At 40.5% G+C, this 19,797-nt stretch overlaps 1 protein-coding gene across 5 annotated transcripts in view; it reads right to left on the reverse strand.

Moving 5' to 3' along the window:
• Nucleotides 1-19,797, reverse strand: part of LOC126247424 (parathyroid hormone/parathyroid hormone-related peptide receptor-like) — an 841,770-nt gene that overhangs the window by 549,481 nt on the left and 272,492 nt on the right. For all 5 annotated transcript variants that reach the window (XM_049948480.1, XM_049948483.1, XM_049948486.1 and 2 more), the window contains one exon: nucleotides 4,722-4,796. The gene's annotated coding sequence lies outside the window, so the exon portion shown is untranslated. The remainder of the gene's footprint in view (nucleotides 1-4,721; nucleotides 4,797-19,797) is intronic.

The raw sequence follows: 19,797 nt of genomic DNA on the forward strand, positions 1-19,797 counted from the left end.
GGACAAAGACATTGGTGCAGGTTAGTACTCTAGTATTGTACAAGCTGTCGCAGCAGTATGGCCAAAATGTTTTCAATGAGGTTGACACTGCCTGCGAAAGGCTACGTATCTATATCATCAGTGGTAGAAACTCTAGTCAGCTGTCCTATATGAGCTGAACACAATTTATTTACATTACTGTATATGTGACGATTTTAAAATGAGCATCCTTTAATGGGTGGTTCTGTTTCTGAAATAAAAGGTTTTCAGCTGTACATGAACTTTTGCATGAACACTATCGGTTTCCTGACGTCAAACCACATCTTCAGACGTACATACGCGAGTAAAACATTGAAGCCCTAATATTGGAAGGATGGGCACTCAACCTTACCGTTCGCTTCGCTTCGCTTCCGCCTTTGTCGAGCATTTTGTGCGGGGTTGGCGTGGTTAAATCGGATTTGGCATGTTAATTTGAAGGGGTGGCCGGATGCCTTTCCTGCCGCCACCTCGTACCCCCTGGGACGGAATCAGAGTACCCCATCTGTCTGCGTCTAGTGTAAATCATGGAAAAGTGCGGACGTGTTTCAAATGTCTGTGAGTCGTGTAACTGACGCGGGACGTGGGGACCAGCCCCGTATTCACCTTGAGGGATGTGGAAAACAGCCTAAAAACCACATCCAGGCTGGCCAGCACACCGGCCATCGTCGTTAATCCAGCGGGCGGATTCGATCCGGGGCCGGCGCGCCTACCCGAGTCCAGGAAGCAGCGCATTAGCGATCTCGGCTAACTTGGGACTCAGCCTTACCGCAACAAGGATTAAATGTTTTGCTGACGTATGTAAGGCTGAAGATGTGATTTAGCATGACGAAACCGGACGTGTTCTTGTAAAAGTTCATATACAGCTGAAGTGGATATATTTCAGAAACATGGATTACTTCAGATGCGGTTGGCCTCAACAGAAAATTATTAGAATCGAAACTAACCTATTGAATTGGTTCGTAGATTTGAGAGGTTCGCGTACTGTCGAGGTGAAAGATAAAAAGTAACATCTACGTGCGATGAAACCTGAAACACCACTGGCAGACAGTAGCAATTACAAGTACTGTTATTTATAAGTCAAAATAAACAAGCATCAATAATATCTTCGTGGGAGACATTAATATTACTGGCATTAGCCAGTGCGTAGCCTTTTGCCAAAAGAAGACCTCAGCAAGAAGGGTGAAGCGTCAGATCCAAAGATTCTGGGTGGTACGACGCTGTACCAGAGCCCTTGAACATTAGTTTTTGTTGGTTTTACTTTTGCATGGAGCCACAGTCATATAAAACTTTCTGAAAGCTATAACCGCCATTTGACTGTACAAAAGGTTTCATTTCACAATCTAGATTTCGGCCTTACAGATTACAGCACACTAAAAGTACAAGTATTAGACATTGTAATTTTATTAGACAAAGAAAAATAGCAGGGCAAACAGTTAAATCAATACATGGGCTAAATGATGTGATGTCCTACATGAGCAGAACCCAATTCATCATCAAAACATGTATCTTCGGTTATATAACACAAACTTGTCAAACGTACATGAGAGAATATTTGTGTAATATGCTAATTTACTGGCAATTAGCATGACTCAATTGATAAAGTTGTGCAATAAGTGAGTCAAGTGAATCATGATAAATGCCAGTAAATTAGTATATTACACAAATGTTCTCCCATTTACTTTTAACAAAGTTGGTTTATATAATCGAAGATACATGTTTTGACCATGTACTTCTGTTCTACTCAAGTCTAATGATTTATATTACATAACTAAGAAAACAAATCATGCAGCCTATATATTGATTTAACTGTTTTGTCCTGCTATTTTTCTGCTACTTAATCTGATACTTGTACTTTTATTGTGCTTTAATCTGTTGCAGTTTTAACACTTGACAATAGCCTAAAGTCGAGATCTAGATTGTGAAATAAAGCCTGCTGTATAATCAAATGGCGGTTATATCTTTCAGAAAGTCTAATCTTTCTATCAGTTCACTTACATGAGAAAGCACATCAGAAACTCTTGAGAGGACACTTGTTTTACTTGTAACTGGAAAAAGTATAATCGCATTAACAAATATCTGCCGGAAACAATAAATATGAAAAAATTCCCTAATTTTGGGCTAACTTAATCGACAGAACTTAGTTAGAAAAATTACGTCAATCTCCATAGAAGACAAATTATTCTCCAAACGACGTATTTTTTTGTAGACCAAGAAACTATCAACATATTTCTAGCACAGTCCTCAATGTTTAGTTAAAATATTTATTGTTGTTATTTTGGTCTACAACCAAAAGACTGTTTCAAAGACTGTTTGGTACTGATACCCACGCTAGTCTATCGTGTGCAAGCCTCCTCAGCCCGCATCTCGTGGTCGTGCGGTAGCGTTCTCGCTTCCCACGCCCGGGTTCCCGGGTTCGATTCCCGGCGGGGTCAGGGATTTTCTCTGCCTCGTGACGGCTGGGTGTTGTGTGATGTCCTTAGGTTAGTTAGGTTTAAGTAGTTCTAAGTTCTAGGGGACTGATGACCATAGCTTTTAAGTCCCATAGTGCTCAGAACCATTTGAACCATTTGAACCAAGCCTCCTCATCTCTGCAAAGCAGTGACTACTGCAATCCACAAACATTTGAACTCGCTTCCTGCTATCTAATCTCGCTTTTCCACTCTATGGTCCTCCCCCCCCCTCCCACACACACACACATCCCTCCATTACCAAATTAATTGTTCCTTAATGGCTCAGGATATGTCAGAACGTACCCTTCTTTAAGTCAAGTCGTGCGACGAATTTAATTTCTCCCCAATTCCATAACTTTATCCAGTCAAACTGTACAATAAATTATCTTCAGGACAGACTTCTCAAAGTATAAATGTATTTTATATACTGAAATATTCCTCCTTTTCAGAAAATCATCTTTAAAGTTCTTTCAGAAACTCTATTTTGTATCTGCTGCACTTCGGTCACCGTCGCTTATTTTACTTCCAGAAAGCAAAACTTATCTACCTTCAGAATTTCAATATTTGGGGATATATATTCAGGATAAATTTATTCTTTGAACCAAAAATTATACCCCCTTAATTCTTGATATACTCATTAACAGCTTAGAATACTAAAATCGACTTTACAGAAAGTCTTATCTAAATGTTTCATCAACCGGATACATTATGAAAATTGACATTCACGAAGACAATATTAGGTGGTAAAAGCCTTCAGTAGTCCCCATTGATATATGAATTGGCTCATTTAGCTTTTGATTCGTCAAAAAAGACTATAACATGTCTGATAGCCAAGAGACGCAAAATATTTGTAACATCTACTATAAAGTTTGTAAACAGTGAATGTGTGTGAAGCCAAATGCAGAGGTTCCGTGGAAGGTACGTAACAAAGATACACAGAACTACAGCTGAGCCAAGTCGGTTCCAAAATACGGGGGTTGAACTTAAATAGCGCCAACTATTTATTTACAGCTCGTACAAAATAGATACGTGTTTCAGAGTTTTACTGGCGTTCAAAGTAGTCTCCAGTATTGTGTGTAACCCGTTGTCTGCGATGTGGAAGTCGTAGGATACTCTTAGAGTTGCCAGTTGTGTTGACAGTTCGAGCGGAGCGGTCTATTGTCCGACGAATTTGTAGCAGTTCTGAAGCAAATGCTGTGAAGTGTTTCCTTCAGTTTAGAAATCTGGTTAAACTCACGAGGTCTTAAGTCAGGGGAGTGCAGTAGGTGGTTTAGCACTTAGCTGCCCCATCAGTCAAACAAATCATTAACAGCACTGTACGTACTTGAGCATTGTGTTGCAAAATGACGATCAGGTCCGGCAGAAAGTGTCATCACTTCTCTCTCTATGCTGTTCATTTTTGAAACGCAACCTACGGCCAGCTTAGAGACAGAAGTGATGACACTTTCTGCAGGACTTGACCATCATTTTGCAGGATAATGCTCAAGCACGTACAGTGCAAGCTGTTACTGATATGTTTGTTGATGGGGCTGCTGAATGCTATACCATCTACTGCAGTCCCCTAACTTAAGCCCTCGTGAGTTCAACTCGATTTCTAAACTGAAGGAAACACTTCACGGCATTCCTTTCAGAACTGATAAAAATTCGTCGGGCAATAGACCGCGCCGCTCGAACCGTCAACACAGCTGGCACTGCTAGAGTATCCTACGACTTGCACATTGCTGTCAACAGGTTATACACAATTCTGGAGACTACTTTGAAGGTCAGTAAAACTTTGAAACATGTATCTATTTTGTACTAACTGTAAATAAATAGTTGGCACTATTAAAGTTGCAACCCTTGTATTTATTCTTTAATAACCTATCAAAAGCACTCTACAATTACGGCTATAAACTTACAACGTTTCAGATATTTCTCCATCGTTGGTTTTCCTCGGAGCAACGCAACTGAGATTTGTGTGATGGAGCAATGCGTCGTAAATAAGATCTTAAGTTTAGTGACTGGTCGCATTGCGTACCTCATATTCTGCATAAAACGACATAGCATTCATAAAAATGTATCATAGCTCGAGTAGTTCCGTTCTAGGATGGTGTTTCTTAACAATTACTGCTGAATCACTGTATCAGAGGCGATAAACTGAAAAGACATACATTGTCAGTTTGCAAGGTGAAGGAAGACCATTGAACGAAAAGACATTCGTTCTGAAAAATAAGCGCTGTTCTGAAAGTAGAAGCTAATGTCGTGTGTACTTACCGCAATCACGTTCCAGATTTTCCCGTGCAGGCGTCAACGTTTCCCGTCTGTCAGGGCTTCCAGTAACCGCAACACCTGTGGATAACGTTCCTCTTTTTAATTTGTAGGCTAATCGTCTACATCAAATAAAATGCATAAGGCGTTTGCAATTAATAATAAAATCTATTAGCAGTCACTTCTTTTAAACGTCCTATGTGTAAGACATTTCTTCTAGATACTGTATACGGAAATTTGAAAGACAGCACCAACTCAAACTATTTCACCTTCATGGAACAAATAATGTGAACAGGTAAAGTAACGTTAGGTAACTTAATAGTTAGTAATGTCTTTCATGTCACCCGGATGTTTCTACAGTTAAAAACTTGTTAATGTTTTCAGCTATAAAAAAAATAAAAGATAACTTCGAGTTTAGCAACATATCTCTCTTTCACTTCGTATATCCATATCTTTTCTTAATTTTGTTTTATTGGCTTCTGGGTGCGCCAATACAGGACTGCCTTTCCACTAACTGCTAAGTAATTTAATATATAAATTTCATTGACGTTAAACGTAATTTATAAGTAAGTGTTGTGGCCAAAAAGCCAAATAACCCCCCCTCCCCCCCCCCCCCCCCCCCACACACACACACACATGCCACGCGTTCAAGGGAACTCTTGTTTCATTTTGAGAAGCTCTGTAACCAGCCAGTCTGATTACAGCTAACGCCATGTTGATATCGTGAGCCCCCCACAGTCGCAGTGCTGGAGGTGTTGTTCCTAGCAGCAATGGTTGAATTTCAGTCTGACGGCGATCGTTACGAATCGTCTCTTCTATTTCTTTGCCAGTGAATTTACGTTTCATTTTGCACATTTCAGAGTCCCACGATGAATCCGGATATTGATGTTGAGTAGTCAGTCCGAAGACTGGTTTGATGGAACTTACCACTCTACTCTATCCTGTGTATGCCTCTTTATCTCAGTATAGTTACTGCGAGCTACATACGTTTGTGCGCGTGAACTGCATCCTGTCCTCCGACTCCCTCAATGATGACCCGCATCTCACCGTCCGCATCTCCCACTATTGTCAAAGTGACGACTCCTTGATACCACAAGATGGGTTCTGTCAACCAAACCCTCCCTTAATTCGCATTATGCTATATATTCCTTTTCGCCCCAGTTTGATACAACAGCTCCTCAAGAATTATCCGCATCTAATCTTCAGCGTTCTTCGGTAGCGCCATACTTCAAAATGTATCCTCTTCTCGTCTGAACAGTTTATTGTCGATGTTTCACTTTCGTAGAAGACTTCACTGCAGACACATTGAGAAAAGAGTTCCTAATCTTTAAAATTTTACGTCGTACGTTAAATAATTTCTCTTTTTCAGAAACGATTTTCTTGCGATTACCAGTCTGCATTTTATTTCCTCTCTGTTTCAGACTCTGTCACTTCTTTTCCTTCCGAAAACAGTATTCACCAACTACCTTCAGTATTTCTTTTCCTAATCTAATTTCCTTGACACCGCCTGATTTAATTGTGCTATATTTCATTATCTTTGTTTCAGTTTTATTAATGACCGTCTTATAGCCTCTTTTCAATACACTGTCCATTCGTTGAAACTATTGTTCGAGTCCTGTACCGTCTGTAACATAATTTCAGTCTTACTGTCAATTGAGAGAGTTCGCGCAGTGATTAGCACACTGGACGCGCATTCGGGAGGACGACGGTTCAAACCCGCGTCCAGCTATCCTGATTTAGGTTTCCGTGATTTCCCTAAATCACTCCAGGCAAATGCCGGGATGGTTCCTTTGAAACTGCACGGCCGCTTTCCTTCCCCATCCTTTCCTACTCCAATGGGACCGATGACTTCGCTGTTTGTCCCCTCCCCCAAACCAACCAACCTTTCTTACTGTCAGCTCTCAGAGCTTTTATTTCTTCTCCCTGAACTTTAAATCCCTTTTCGAAATTCTCCATTGTTTCCTTTACACCTGCCTCAATGCACAGATTGAATACCATTATGGATGGGTTAAACGTTACCTCAGATCTCAACTTCTGCTTCCCTTCATGTCCTTCGACCCTTACAGCTGCAGTCTGGTTCCTGTGTAACTGGATTTGGCTGTACCATGTGCGCTTCTGCAGATCTTCCAACTCCCACTACTTGTTCCTTCTGGCCATGATTCTGTCTATTGCAATTAGATCCCTAACTGGAATACATCTTTCTTATATTCCACGATCTTCGCCAGTTAGTCGATCTTCTCATTCCCCGTATTTCCAACGTGCCTCCTGATCCACGCAAATGATATTTTTGTATTGTTTCTTCTTGCATTCCCTTAAAAAATCAAATGGTTCAAATGGCCCTGAGCACTATGGGACTCAACATCTTAGGTCATAAGTCCCCTAGAACTTAGAACTACTTAAACCTAACTAACCTAAGGACATCACACACACCCATGCCCGAGGCAGGATTCGAACCTGCGACCGTAGCAGTCCCGCGGTTCCGGACTGCAGCGCCAGAACCGCTAGACCACCGCGGCCGGCGCATTCCCTTAAAATGTATGATATAGACTGATTTCTTTCTGAATAGTGAAGTTTCTCTTCACCGTTACAAAACGGAAGTTAGAAACTAGTGTCATACGAAAAGTTCATTCCGCACCTTTATGCATATACAGGGTGGTCCATTGATAGAGACCGGGCCAAATATCTCACGAAATAAGCATCAAACGAAAAAACTACAAAGAACGAAACTCGTCTAGCCTGAAGAGGGAAACCGGATGGCGCTATGGTTGGCTCGCTAGTTGGCGCTGTCATAGGTCAAACGGATATCAGTTGCGTTCTTTTAAATAGGTACCCCCATTTTTTATTGGTTATTCGTGTAGTACGTAAAGAAACATGAATGTTTTAGTTGGACCACTTTTCTCTCTTTGTAATAGACGGCGCTGTAATAGTCACAAACGTAGAAGTACGTGGGATCACGTAACATTCCGCCAGTACGGACGGTATTTGCTTCATGATACATTACCAGTGTTAAAATGGACCGTTTACCAATTGCGGATAAGGTCGATATCGTGTTGATGTATGGCTGTTGTGATCAAAATGCCCAACGGGCGTGTGCTATGTATGCTGCTCGGTATCCTGGACATCATCCAAGTGTCCGGACCGTTCGCCGGAATTTTACGGTATTAAAGGAAACAGGAAGTGTTCAGCCACATGTGAAACGTCAACCACGACCTGCAACAAATGATGATGCCCAAGTAGGTGTTTTAGCTGCTGTCGCGGATAATCCGCACATCAGTAGCAGACAAATTGCGCGAGAATCGGGAATCTCAAAAACGTCGGTTTTGAGAATGCTACATCAACATCGATTGCTCCCATACCATATTCCTATGCACCAGGAATTTCATGGCTACGACTTTGAACGTCATGTACAGTTCTGCCACTAGGCACAAGAGAAATTACGGGACGATGACAGATTTTCTGCACGCCTTCTATTTAGCGACGAAGCGTCATTCACTAACAGGGGTAACGTAAACCGGCATAATATGCACTATTGGGCAACGGAATCTACGATGGCTGCGACAAGTGGAACATCAGCGACCTTTGCGGGTTAATATATGGTGCGGCATTATGGGAGGAAGGATAACTGGTCCCCATTTTATCGATGGCAATCTAAATGGTGCAATGTATGCTGATTTCTACGTAATGTTCTACCGATGTTACTACGTTTTACTGCATGACAGAATGACGATGTACTTCCAACATGATGGACGTCCGGGACATAGCTCGGGTGCGGTTGAAACGGTACTGAATAGCATATTTCATGACAGGTGGATTGGTCGTCGAAGCACCATACCATGGCCCTCACGTTCACCGGATCTGACGTCGCCGGGTTTCTTTCTGTGGGGAAAGTTGAAGGATATTTGCTATCGTGATCCACCGACAACGCCTGACAACATGCGTCAGCGCATTGTCAATGCATGTGTGAACATTACGGAAGGCGAACTACTCGCTGTTGAGAAGAATGTTGTTACACGTATTGCCAAATCCATTGAGGTTGACGGACATCATTTTGAGCATTTATTGCATTAATGTGGTATTTACAGATAATCACGCTGTAACAGCATGCGTTCTCAGAAATGATAAGTTCACAAAGGTACATGTATCACATTGGAAAAACCGAAATAAAATGTTCAAACGTACCTACGTTCTGTATTTTAATTTAAAAAACCTACCTGTTACCAACTGTTCGTTTAAAATTGTGAGCCATATGTTTGTGACTATTACAGCGCCATCTATCACAAAGCAATAAAATTGGTCCAACTAAAACATCATATTTCTTTACGTACTACACGAATATGTAAAAAAAATGGGTGTTCCTATTTTTAAAAAAACGCAATTGATGTCCGTTTGACCTATGGCAGCGCCATTTAGTGGTCCAACCACAGCGCCATTTGGTTTCCCCCTTCAAGCTAGACGAGTTTCGTTCTTTGTAGTTTTTACGTTTGATGCTTATTTTGTGAGATATTTGGCCCGGCCACTATCAATGGACCACCCTGTAGACTCGTGTCTCACATTTAATACTTAGAAATATTGATTTCACCCATTTATGACGTAGGTCTATTGGAAGAAAGGAAGGAAGGAAGGTATGTATTAATGAAAACGGAATTTGGTGTCCTTCATCACATCTCTAATCCTTTACACTAATGCACAACTATTTCTGCAACTTTTGAAAATGCAAATGAACAAATCGTAATTCATTTGGTTTATTATCAGATTATCTTGTCACTGCCCCAATTAATCAAGAAATGCTACGAACTGAATAACTGGTGCTACAGTTCATTCATTACGTATATGAAGCTGGTATCTGTACAGATACCATTGGTGATCTTGCAGCTCTCGAAGAATGAAATTATAATGAAAGTCAGACTTTTAGCTGCTTACAGGCGTTGATAAATATCACCGGGGACACTTGAAAATGTCAACATTGTCTCTATGACTGACAATTATTACTGAAAATGAAATACAGAACACAATTTGAAACACGTTTTCCCTCGTGAAGCTTCCTGCTTCATTGCGTTTCAAAATTCACAGACTTGACATCTCTTTTATCACATAACTACAGCAGTATTCTGTATTTCCTTCAAAACTCCGTTTAGTAATTCTTGTGGCAGCTAAATATGGAAGTGTAGTTGACGCCACATTAAAAAGGTAAGCAACTATTCGACATTTATTATATTCTAAAAAGTTTCTTAATTGACTAGGGAAGAAATTGTGTGGTATTATTGAAATGCGTGTTGTACTACACTTACCAGATTGGCAACAGTGGCATATAACAGTCTTGCCGAAATAACGGATAATATTTTTTTGTATCAGAGATCTCGTTTTGAATGATAGATGTGTTTATACTTTCCAACAACCAAATAATATTATCAGAACGTGTCACATTTCGATGGTCTTCTGCTTCTACCTACCATTCGATAAAATGACAAGGCAAGCTGACTGCGCACGCTTCGACTTGCTGACTTAGATAGATATCTTGCGGCGTATGAAATAGAACGCGAAACACAGTCCTATTTACTTTTATGTTACATCTTTTGTCCTGTAAACTACTTTTGTCCACCGAGTACTACGACCTTGTTACTGTAGAAAGTGTTGCCGCGATAAGACAGGGAACGATTCGGGCTCAGGACACGCTGACACTCCAGTATAGCAAATCGAAGCATTTTCCTCCATTAAATGAGGACAAATGTCTTAGAACAGCTTCATACCATATTTTTTTATGTTCGCAACTCGAAGATTTATACCACACTAAATTATTTGTCTCAATCAACGTCATCTCTATAGCTGTAGAACTCCCTTGAGCTGTGAACTTCCAGCATGATGGATGACAAATGGGTCAGCAATTTACTTTTATTAAAACTATTATTTGCAATTCTGTCGAAGTTGCGGTGGGAAAGAATCCTTTGTTTGCAGTGGCTGTTGTCGGACATGACGTCCACTATCCAACCATCCGCTGCAAAAAAAATTACACCATTAGTTATAAACTTTCTTTACACTGAACAGTTTCAGGTAAAAAGGACATGGTCCTTGCTTTTATACACGAAGCTGCATAACTTCGTCGTAGATACTGCAAGCAATATGACCAGCACACTTGAGATAGCCACAACAGGGAAATATGACTAACATGCAAAAAGCCATTTGCAGCATATTATCAGTGTTTCTTGCCAAACGGCACCAACTCTACTGCTGTAACAGCTTAAAAGTGAATAATCCAGAGGTCGCCAGTAGTAGCAATAGAACCTACGCCCGCTCTAAGACACAGTCCTTACAGTCCTTCAAATGCCAATGGTATTACTACAGACAGTTAGTGATATGCAAACCGAGTTTGGTCATAGTCTGGCTACCTGCGCGTTGTCAGCTGCGCAACCTTGCCCCCTCCCCTTTCAGAGACCCCCACAGTGTTACTATACAGACAGTTAGTGATATGCAAACCGAGTTTGGTCATAGTCTGGCTACCTGCGCGTTGTCAGCTACGCTACCTTGCCCCCCCCCCCCCCCTTCAGAGAGATGTAGCTCTTACCCCCACAGTGTTACTTTCCAGACAATTAGTGACATGCGAATAGAGTTTGGTTGAAGTCGATGCTGTGGTTTAGGAGGAGATGTAGAACATACAAACGTAGATTTTCATACCATAGCTGCTGACAAAACCGAGCCGCTCGTATTGGTCGCGCGGTTAGAGGAGCCATGTCACGGATTACGCGGCCCCTCCCACCAGAGGTTCGAGTCCTCCCTCGGACATTGGTGTGTCTGTTGCTCTTGGCATAAGTTAGTTTAAGTGGTGCATGAGTCTGGGGACTGATGACCTCAGCAGTTTGGTCATTTAGGGATTCACACGCATTTGAACATTTTTGGCAAAAGCGACTTTGTCTAGCTAGACCTGGCTGAGCCCTGAGATAGGAAGTTCTGAAATATGTAGTGAGGGTTGGAACGTGTATCGGAAAGACAGATTAGACACCGTAGGAGGTGGTGTCTTCATTGCAGTTGACAAAAATATTGTGTCTACTGAGGACGAAGTAGAGTGTGATTGTGAAATATTTGGACTCGTTTAACAGGCCTAGGGGAAATAAAGTTAATTGCGGGGTCTTATTACCGGCCACCAGGTTCCACCGTGACAGTTCTAGGATCATTCAAAGGGAGTCTACATTCTGTGTCGCAGAAGTACCCGGATCATGCTATATTAGTCGGAGGCGACTTCAACCTACCTAGTATAGACTGGGATGTCTATGGATTCATTACAGGTGGTACAGACAAGCCGTCGTGTGAATTACTTTTGAACACATTATCCGAAAAGTGTCTTGAGCAACTAAATCGGCAGCCAACGCGTAATGGAAATATTTTAGATCTGGTAGCCACGAACAGACCAGACCTCATCGACGGTGTCAGTGTTGAGACAGGGGTTAGTGATCATGATGTTGTCATTACGACTATGGTTACGAAAGTTAAAAAGTCGGTCAAGAAGGCTAGGAGAGTATTCTTAATAGAGCACATAAGCAGTTGTTAGTATCCCACTTAGTAAATGAATCACCTTCATTTACTTCCCGTACGATGGACGTGGAAGAATTATGGGCAAATCTTAAACACATTGTAAATCACGCACTGGACAAGTATGTGCCGAAAAAATGGGTTACGGACGGAAAACACCCACCGTGGTTTAACAGCGCAATTCGGAGAAAGCTCAGGAAGCAAAGGCAGTTGCACTCGTGGTACAAGAAAGATCGGGAGAACGAGGACAGGCAAAAGTTAGTAGAGATTCGTGCTGCTGTAAAAAGAGCGATGCGCGAACCATTCAACCACTACCACCGTCATACCTTAGCAAAAGATCTTGCTGAAAACCCAAGGAAATTCTGGTCTTACGTAAAATCGGTAAGCGGGTCGAAGGTTTCCATCCAGTCACTCACTGATTAGTCTGGGCTGGCAACGGAAGACAGCAAAACGGAAGCTGAAATTTTAAATTTAGCATTTGAGAAATCTTTCACGCAGGAGGATCGTACAAACATACCGTATATGTAGATGTAGATGTTGTTAACCAAATAACAGAATTAGTTCTTAAAACGTAGAACAATTGCAGTGTACTAATAAAACATAAAATTCTCATCTTACAGAGTGCTATAGAACAATATATAATTTAAATATACAGCGCTGTAGTACAGAAAAACTGTAATCACATAGCAGAATACTTGATCCATACTAAATAAGCGTCATGTAGTACAACAAAAATTTTAACGAAAATGGTATGAGGAACGACTATGGAACGCCATATAACGACGTAGACGGTACCCCTAACATAAGCGTATTATTAAATTAAGAGCCATGGTCAAATCACTACCAAAGACGATGCACTGGGGCATGACACCTATTCAGCATAACGCGTATATTTTTTCATACGTAAAAAGTTACATTGATGAGGGGATATTACCTATAGCCAGTCGATTTTAGTTGTAGAGTAGTTCACCTGTCCCTACGTATAGATTTTATGCAACCTGCAACGCCTTCAAAAACCACATGTTAGATTTTCATACTATTCTCTCGCTCTGTATACGCAAACAGTTAGGCCTGTAGAGAAAATGAACAGAACCTTTTCGTAGGAAATTTAATGTACTTAAATTTTGTATGAAAACGTTTTCGCTGGAGGCCACAGTTTTCGAACTATTCAAGAAAAACTAGTTTGGAGGTCACTTTTCTACGTTTTTCTTGAATAATTCGGAAATCACGGCCTCTAGAGAAAACGTACCCGCGTGAAAAAATTTAACTACATTAAATTTCCTACAAAAAGGTACCGTTCATTTTTTTCCCATGGTACTAACATTTGGCACGTAGTGAGCGAGACAATTACAAAATCTTGCGAGTGGTATCTGAAAGCGTTACACGTTGTATAAAACCTATCTCTGGAGGCAACTGAATCACTCTGCATAATGCCTCAAATGCCTCCTCGATCTAAATGTGAAACAGGAATGAAACTACAAAAACAAAACTCCCAACAGCTGTTATACGGCGTTACTATGATTTTTTTTATACTAGTATCAAGTAGCAGTGGTCACACAACACAGGCTTAATGAAAATGAACGAATTTCTTTTAACTTGTAACATTACAATTGGTGAATCGCCTTATTTGTTTCCCGTATTCTCTCCAAACTGTGAATCACCAAAAAGCCTAATTAATACATACACTAACACTTTCGTAAAGAAGACGTGCCGCCCAAACTGTATACTACGCTTGTTAGACGTTTGGCCGGGTAAGACTTCTTTTTGGTAAGAGCAAAATGACGATGGTATTGAAAGTCCGGCCGATCATTAAGCATCTTATTCAGGTCCTAAATCTTGCTCTTACACATCACAGGGTTCTTTGAAATGTCAGGCTTTAAGCCTTTAGCGGCAACATGCAATATTTTCATCTTCTCTATGCTATCAGCTATGTGAACCTCATTACGCCAATATTGACCAAAAGTCGTCCTATTAGTAAAGCCGACATACTTCTTAACCCTGACTGTGAAACATCTACCCATCTGACCACTAAAATTTATCATAGGTATCACATTTCAATCTATAGACCCCAGACGAGACATATTTCTTCATACTATTCTGACTTACCTTCTTTTCCAATCTATGCTTTAACCTGTACCTCAAAAGATCACCCACATGGAATGCTATATGAAACCACTACGGAAACGCCAATACCAATTTTCCCGTTGGGAGGCCACGGTGCTGCAGTGTCATAAACTTTGTCTCCTTACGCGGAACTTTGGTCCGTTTACGCCCCCAAAAAATCTTCATTACCAGATTGCTCTTATAAACGTTGGCTGCAGCCATCTGTCTAACTGAAAGAATAGCTTTCAAAGACACGTAACCATCACGTGAAAGAAAGTCTTTTTGAGCTGCACCGGATGGTTAGAGTAATTTTTGACTATCGGCTCCGTGCGTGTGGGTTTGCGATACACATTATCATTACTTTCTTTCTCAATCGTATACCTATTTTAAGTTAGTATGTCGTTGGTTGGAAATAGAATGAAAGGCGGATAATTGCTGTTCTCTTTCCTTGATTACTTGAAACGTGTCGTCCACGTAACTGCCTTTCGTGCGAGCCATGGATTATTAATGAAGAGCTTCGTTTCCAGATCTTGTAGAAAAATATCAGCCAACAAACCGTAAAGGTAACTTCCATTCGCAAGTTCTTCTCTACGCTGATAAAATTTCTCAATCAAATTAAAAAAAGAAAAAAATTTACCCCAGTCTGATTTTCAAACGATTGGGAAATTTTACAGTTTTCCCAATGCCCATTTATTAATCTGATTGTTATTTGGGATCCAGTTTTCTTATCTAACAATCCTCAAGTAGGAGTACTACTTAAATTTAAAAAAATGAAAATAAAACCTTCCTGACAAGACCTATGGAAGATATTTTTCCTTCCTGGTCATGTTACTGGCATTTCAGATGGAGATTTCAAATGAGTCTACGATAAACGAGTGGAAATATATATTGTCAGACCAGATAGGGTACAATATCTTTCTCGCACTCATATCGTCAACCATGTCCTCTCTAAATCGGTTAAGGTGAAGACTGGGATGATTCCTTTGAAAGGGTGTGGTTGACCTTCCACAAACATCTCCAATATGAGCTCGTGCCCCGTCTCTAATTATTGTTTGTATAAAATGTTCAGTCTGCATCTTGACGTTAGTAAAAAGAATGTTTTTAGTGCTAAGCGTTATGGTTCACTGACGACCCTGCTTTCAAATTTGAAATTGATTGTGGTTACGATGCGACAATATGGATGATTGAATATAACCAATATGGATGATCTTGTATAAACGCTCTTCCGCGAACAAGCAGTTATAATCATATAGAAATGTTACCTATATACGACACAATATTTCAATTAATATTTATTAGATTTACGACCGACAAACTGTTTCAGATAAAATGTCGCTGCGACAGAACCGTACCACTCGAAAATGACGGATCGACGAATTAATAAAGGAAATAAGTTTCCGTTATGAGTCCGCGGTCATTAGGAATGTTTTGTAAATGAAATCGTGTAGATCGCTTAATAAATTTATTTATTTATTACGACATCCCAGCGACTGCGATTATTACATACCAACAGTTAAGATTAAAAGAGCACAAACGGTGACAGGCGTTGGTTATAAAACGTGGAGCTAGAGCAGGTAACAAATTAAAAAATTAAAAAATATTTTTCGAGACGTTCGCTCACCAAAATACTTATAACTTACACAGCAAACTTCAGTGTTACTATTAAAGTAATTATAATTTATAGAGTGATCTAGATTGTATTATTCGCCTAATTATTGATCGTCATTTAACTTATTATGTTTCTACGACATCGAAAACGGAAACAGTTCTTCAGTTTTTATTATGTACACCAAATGCTACAAATTACTCTCTATCTAAAAAAAACTTATTGCCTCTTTTGCGTAGAAACTGTTTCTTGATGAACCTGACAATTAATGAAAGATGTAAAAAAATTTTAATCAGGATTTTATATTCTATTATACTTTTCTGAATCCAGAGAATCGAAATATTTATCGGATAAGAAAAATGATACATGATTAAAGGGAAGGAAAAAATGTTATAATGAAATAGTAATTATCAAAGCTTATTACGTGTTCAAAAGCCATACTCAAATCACGATTCACAGAAGCATACATAAAACTCTTTCTTCCTTTCTTGTATGACTCTTGTACACCTAATTTTATGGGAATAATTTCATTCACCAGATCTCATCGACAAAAGTTAGCTTCTGCTGCTGTATACAGTATTGGCACGTCACTCACTGGATTTTCTGCAAATATTTATCTGAAGATGTGACGAAATTGATGTTCCTTGTGACAATACTGTAGGAAAAGTTATTTTCATTATTTTCGCTTTACTTTTTCATGTTACACAGAAGAGCATATCTATAGAGTTACTGACTCAAACAATGCCATTACATTCGTTCCAAGCATAAATTTTATGCATTGCTTTGAAAAGAATGTGTAGATGGGGGCTATTGAAATAGTGGAACTCCAGTGTAACGGCTCCATGTAAGCCGCTGCATGGCTCGACCCCACAACTAAAGACACCTGAGTGACCTTCCGACACTCAGGGAAGAGCCTGAGGATAATTAGTAACATAGGGTTATTTAAATATAGACGATCATTTTAATATTAGATATGGTAATTGTCTGCAAAGTGTGAATGCGAACGTATGATGAGGTATGCGTGAGATGTCAGCTGTGGGTGTGCTATAGGCATAGTGGAAGTGTAGCCAACCTCGAATCTAGTAGAGCGCGACTGCACTGGACCAGAGAGGCATAAGTTCCACGCGCGTCATTAGCGCTCGTTAGGTTGGCAAATAACCGTGTGCGGTATCTCTGAGTCCTTGTGGCCACGATTTGTGGACCCGGACGAGGGAGACCGTATCGGGGTTGTTGCTGGGAAGACCTTGGTGAGTAAGCACGCTCTGCTCTATCGCTCCGATAGTTAGCGAAGATTTAGAATTCCATGTTCTCTTTGAACTTGGAAGCAGCTTCCCTGCTGAGGAAAGCCACTATGGTATTTCCTAGAATCATCTCGGTTAGGAGAGATAGGGAGATGATTTCTTTTGCCAAGTAATTTCATGGGAATTGTGTTCACTGCACTTGGGAGTGAGCAGGCGCTCATTGCCGAGTAATACTCAGAATTGCTCAATTTGCATTTCAGTGTGAGTGTGAAGTATATATGCTAAGTGTATTTTATTTAAATGTGTTTATTGACTACTGATTGTGCAGAGATTGGTAACACGTGGTCCGCAGAACCCGTGCATTTCTTGGTGAGGAGCTTCAGCTCGACGTAATCACATTTCGTGATCGAGCTGGATCTTCTACGTAAATTCACGCGTGTGATTTAATTGTTCCTTCATAATATCCAGTAAAACTCGCAGAGTTAGTTAAACGTGAAGACGGGACTTGCCCGAATTAAAGTTACAGTGGGAACCATGTGCTCTCTCCCAATGTTGTCCCACTTGGTGTATGGGAACCTTCCTCTTTTATCTGTTAGATAAAATGAATAGAGTTAATGTTAGTGTGTGTGTGTGTGGCTAAATGATGATAGAAATGTGCAGGCGGCAGTCATTGTCGATTCACGGCACATGTTAGCCGGATGTTTAACTAAGTTTACGTAGATATTATACTATTTGTATCACGCCAGCGTTCCGTGATAAGCGAGAGGGAATATTTGAGATGGTAATGTTTATTGAATAAATGTAATTGTGTTATTATATAAATATGTTACAGTGACTTCTCCCAGCCACACCATATTCCCTTATCATTTCACAGAATATTTGGTATGCGTATTTCAGTTAATCACCTGTCTATGTCCCACTCATGGGCATATTTCATTTAATAAACTCTGGAAGGTGGTATTAAAATTTCATTATAATAATATTCTAATTCTAACTTGATCAAAACCACCGAATAAAACTTTAGTTGAGTATTGATGCTTGTTGCTGCAAATGGCCGCCGGCGTCTTCTATAGTACAGGTGCCATTTATAAAATTGAGGAGGCCTGCCGAGGGTGCGGAAAGCAAGTATCATGCACCAGTTATCATCATATATACAGCGTCACCATGGAGTTGGCCCTGCTATCACTGGAGAACTCGAAGCGGTATATATTTCAAAAAATCCGCTGCTCGAGTAAGTAGAAGAGAGAACCGATAGAGGTACTCAAGGTACCCTTTGCGCCGGCCGGAGTGGCCGTGCGGTTCTAGGCGCTTCAGTCTGGAACCGAGCGACCGCTATGGTCGCAGGTTCGAATCCTGCCTCGGGCATGGATGTGTGTGATGTCCTTAGGTTAGTTAGGTTTAATTAGTTCTAAGTTCTAGGCGACTGATGACCTCAGAAGTTAAGTCGCATAGTGCTCAGAGCCATTTGAACCATTTGGTACCCTCCGCCACACACCGTCAGGTGGTGGAGTATGGATATAGATGTAGATGTAGAACGTGTATCAGAATCATAGCATTAATGAATTACCGTCAATAGTTTGATTCCAAGTCCGCATACAAGAGGAGGAGGTGGAAGAGTAACATCTCGTAAGAAAACCAACGACTCCACTGGCGGAGAAGATCACAAGAACAGTGACAGGGAAAATGAAAGTCTTTTTTCCTGCCTGTGAAAGTAGCCCCATCGGTATAAGCCCATTGTAGAAAATACTGGATTTGAATCCAGATTGCGACACAATGTACACTGGCCTGGTCAGGACTACCAGAATGCAATCAGGTAGCCAACAGGATTATGTTCTTGACAACCATGCAGAGCGTCGGGAATACTGAGAGTTTATTACTGATGCTGAAATTGTAAGGAGGAAATTCCTAACTTTAAACCTTAAAAGTTTCATTATCTTTTCTTGCTGAATGTTACTGGAGGTTATAAAAAAGGAGCCAAAAGAAATGCGACATCAGTACACAGAGTATTGATGCTGGGCTTTTAGCCAAATATTTCGTCACTTCAGTGCCGTGTGGCTTATTTATTCATGGTAATTGTAAAAAAGACAAATGCCCTCGACGTTGATGGTTTTGCTATCTGGACATTCTTTCGGCTGTGTTTATCCTCGTACTCTATGAGCCGTCTGTGTGGTCAGCTTCAGCTGCCCTGAAATGTCTTGAATTTTCTCACCCCATTTACTTTGTGATATTTCAGTTGTTCACGACTGTATCTTGGTTTAACAAATATCTTACCAGACAGTTACGGTACAGTTTCAGATTTATTTAATTTGTTTTTTTTTTTGTTTTGTTTTTATTGTTATTTTATATTGCTTTTAATACAACTGCTAAGCTATACATTGAACAACAGATTTTGGATACAATACCACTGCGGTTGCAAAGTGTCTAAGACTTAGTCCAGATGAAACCACCCTCCAAACAGACACTGCCTTTAGTCGTCCACGCTTAGAGAAGTGCGAATAGGCCTCTCAGGAGATTAGTATTAACGCTCACAAATGCCATTACCTTACACGTCGGCTACGGCACAATGCTGGTTAGAGAGTATTTGACACTGACAAATGCTTCTTGAAATATT

This window comes from Schistocerca nitens, chromosome 1 (assembly GCF_023898315.1).
Source record: "Schistocerca nitens isolate TAMUIC-IGC-003100 chromosome 1, iqSchNite1.1, whole genome shotgun sequence".
In the NCBI taxonomy this organism is placed as follows: domain Eukaryota; kingdom Metazoa; phylum Arthropoda; class Insecta; order Orthoptera; family Acrididae; genus Schistocerca; species Schistocerca nitens.